At 38.4% G+C, this 3887-nt stretch overlaps 1 long non-coding RNA gene across 1 annotated transcript; it reads right to left on the bottom strand.

The window, feature by feature from the left end:
- Positions 1 to 227: 227 nt before the first annotated feature.
- LOC106909363 (uncharacterized) lies at positions 228 to 1754 on the bottom strand. The gene is made up of 2 exons (XR_001416067.2): positions 1699 to 1754; positions 228 to 1106 (listed from the first exon to the last, which is right to left on the bottom strand). It is a non-coding gene; the product is annotated as an uncharacterized LOC106909363 (long non-coding RNA).
- Positions 1755 to 3887: the final 2133 nt, after the last annotated feature.

Raw genomic sequence — 3887 nt, forward strand, 5'->3', positions numbered from 1 at the left:
TCTATCAAATTGACATAGGAATAACAGAGAGTTGGCCATTCTAAGGTAAAAACCCAGCGCATACAGTGTTCATGTTTTGTTTTGTTTTGTTTTTTCATCCAGGCGGCTTCCTGCGCCCCCCCTGCAATGACACGGCACACCCCCCCTAGGGGGTGCGCCCCACAGTTTGGGAACCTCTGATCTAGGGGACATTCACTCAAAATTTACCCTATACTGAAATACTGAAGTGACAATTTAACAAGTTTTTTTTTAATACAATGTGCTTTTTAAAAGGCATGAATCAAAGTAGCTCAGTCAAAACGAAGTGCTTGTCATAAATTAGAACAGAAAAGGAGATGACTCCAGCACCTTATGATAAAAACTCAAAGAATTCATGATAAAATTCAATATTGTAAGTACAATCCATCCTCAACGAAAACTATTAGAATGTGTAGCCATTTAACACTGTTTAAAAACATGTTGGCACTTGAAACACAAGTTTTAAGTGCCAACATTGCAACTTACTGCAACTTAAAAAAATAAAATAAAAACATTCAAAAAGTACTTGTTTATACTGTTCCGTACTTCAACTTGCAACATCAGGTAACATCAGGTAGTGTAGGCATTAGGCAACAGAAAATTAAACATGTATAGTGTATGAATTTAACAGTCGTTTCATACAAGTTATTCAGTACATAAACTTTGAGCAATGTTGTTATATTTATCTATTAACAATCAATGTATGTAATCTGAAGTAGAAGGGAAAAAAAAAACAAAAACTTCCTCAAAACTCACTTCAACAAATAGTCCATTCTGAGTGATTCACTCATTGAACAAATCATTCTTCAGCGTCAGGAGACGCCCTTTAAGTGGTTTGTTGTCCTCAAGACACATCACAACTTTTTGGATAAATGTAAGCTCAAGATTCTTTGGGTACTGTAGGTCTAGCGCATAGATTTACCCAAAGAGCAGGAGAAATGAATCAGCCAGATTTGTGGGACCACTCACAAGTATTTCATCCTCCATGAAAATATAGATGCTCTCAGGGCTGAACAGGGCTGCATCAGTAATGTCATCTGTGATGACTGTCAGAAGAGCCACCGGAGTGTCAGTGAGGTCTGGACCATCTGCAAAACACAAATACAAGAATGAGTTCAGTCCCTCAAGGACAGAAATCATGTTAATGATGTCAAGACATTACTGTCACTTAGCACTTTGGACTTAGACTGCAACTTAGCTACATATTTAAACAATTGTCTTTACATATGCTTATATCTTATGTTAGTTTCACACTTACCTGTTAGCATACTTTTTAAGAAAAATTTGAACATTTCCACATTTTGGCAACAACTCTCCCAGATATTTATTAAAGATGTGTCTAGTCATTTTTAAATGGTATCAACTGTTTTCCAACTTGTTTTCCCTTACTCATTACGTTTTTGTTGAACTTCACAATTATTATTATTACTAAAAAATCTCAGAACGTGTTCATTATTAATTCCAAGGGCCATCATCATTCTTGTGTTACTCTGGAGTTTTTCTGACTACCTGAAGCTTAGTGTTAGCTTCCCCATCTCACTCACACTCACACACACACACACACACACACACACACACACACACACACACACACACACACACACACACACACACACACACACACACGCCTTCCTGCCTGCATGAAACCTTTTCGTTATGAACGTTTTCACTCCTTCTTACCGCAGCAACAGCTAACCTGACCTCTTCCTCAATCTGTCCCTGGTCACGTCTCTCTCATTATCATCATCCTCCGACGATAATAAAGCCCCTGCTGCACCACACCTGAATAGAATAATTAGGTCATTAGCAAGGCTCTGGAGAACTGATCTACACGGGAGGAGGTAATTAAGCAATTTCCTTCCAGTGTTTTGTACCTGTGCCACATCTAAAAACTGCAGGACAGCGGCCCTTGAGGACTGGAGTTTGAGACCCCTGATTTATGTATTTACTATTAATCTAATGTATGATTTGTTCTTTAAATTATCATCTGTATTATTTTGGCTGATATTATTGTACATTAAATAAGCAAATAATCAAACCAATATAGTCTACTAAAAGCACAAATGTTACCATATCAGGGTCTGCTGTGTTCCTCTCCTAATCTATTCTGTCTGGTATCATACAGCACTACGCCACGATGGACACATTTTTCTTTTTTAACTGAATGTATTCATCCTCACTAACATGTTCAGCCTGGAATTTGCGTTTTCCGTCTCAAGTCTGTATCTTTACGAGAGGTTTTGCTTGTAAGGACGGTGGAGAATCGGGTCGAGAATGTTTTAAAAAGATCCAGGTTGATAGCACCTCACTGCGGCTGCGTAGTGTCCGCTCTAGGCAACTCTTGTTACACTGTTGATATGTGTGTGTTGGGCGTGTCTATCGGACATTTATAGAAATACGGAACAAATCGCGTCCCATATCGGTTCAGTACGGGATGCAACATTCAACAGCCAAATACGGGACGATTCCGTATTTTAAGCCAGTGTTTTTCAACCACTGTTCCGCGACACTCTAGTGTGCCGTGAGTGATCGTCAGGTGTGCCGTGGAAATTATTCAATTTCACCTACGGTACCGTATTTTCCCGACTATAAGCTGCTACTTTTTTCCTAAACTTTGAACCATGCTCATTGTAGCCCGGTGCGGCTTTTCTGTGTATTTTTCTTCAACCACCAGGGGGTTCTCTAGCAGGAAGTGAATAATTAGATGTCAAAATTGTAAATCAAAGAAGAACGCGTTAATTTTCATTTAGAACAACCACATGCTAGCAGCAGGCACGACAGAGAAATGTTTTCAAACTCATATGGTGCAGCTTTTAAGTTGAGGGCTGTCGATCTGGGACTACAGGAGGGAAATAAAGCCGCTGCACTTAAGCTCGGTGTGAACGAAACCATGGGTAGTAGTGGCTAGCGTCGTAATCATGTAATTTTCTTACCACTAGATGGCAGTAGGTACAGAGCATTTTACATTAAAACAAGAGAATTAGTGATGCATGAATGTTGCAGGTAGCGGTGAGAGCATCGTATCTAGCAAGACTGTGACAGCAGTGATGGAAAAGACAGTGAAGCTCAGCAGTAGTTGGAAAGAACATGGGTCCATTTCCCACAACATGTCTGTGTGAAGTGAGCTTCTCAAGCCTGGCTACTATAAAAACTGAAACCAGAGAGAGACTGAGAGCTGTTGAGGAAGAGCTTTGTCTTTCTTCAATTTCTGCCAGGAAATCAGCTGTTTTCATCCAAACATGCACAGGTTTCACACTAGATGGGTAAAATATACAGATATTGACATTTTGTACATGCAAATCTTCATATTGTAACAGTGAAATGTTTCCCAAATATCATTGCTTCTTTCAGAATAAGAATTATTTTCTGTATTCTGGCTAAAAGAATGCTTGTGGATTAGTTTGTAAAACACTTTGAAGTTTTCTACAACTTCTTTAAATTTAAGACCACATTGTTGTGGCCCTGTTCAGGTGTATTTTTGAAGTGGACATGTTACGTGCAATTTGAAATAAGAAATGTAAAATGTGATAAAAATACATTTTTGTGTTTATTTGATTCCTATTCAAGACACTTTGATAAGAATGAATATATATGTAATATAGGCGGCTACAGAGTATCTTTGTTTACATTTTTGGTTGGTGGTGTGCCTCGAGATTTTTTCAATTAAAACAGTGTACCTTGGCTCAAAAAAGGTTGAAAAACACTGTTTTAAGGGACGGGTGGCAACCTTAAATGGCGGGCCAATGAGAACCAATGGATTTTATTGGGTAAGCCCAATGTCCGTTAATAAAATCAACCAATGGGCTGTAGCGGTCGATAAAAATTATATTTAATACATTTTTTTGTTTGTTTTGTTTTATTTTTTGTTT

This window comes from Poecilia mexicana, unplaced genomic scaffold, assembly GCF_051168715.1.
Source record: "Poecilia mexicana isolate PSO_F unplaced genomic scaffold, ASM5116871v1 scaffold_10, whole genome shotgun sequence".
Lineage (NCBI taxonomy): Eukaryota > Metazoa > Chordata > Actinopteri > Cyprinodontiformes > Poeciliidae > Poecilia > Poecilia mexicana.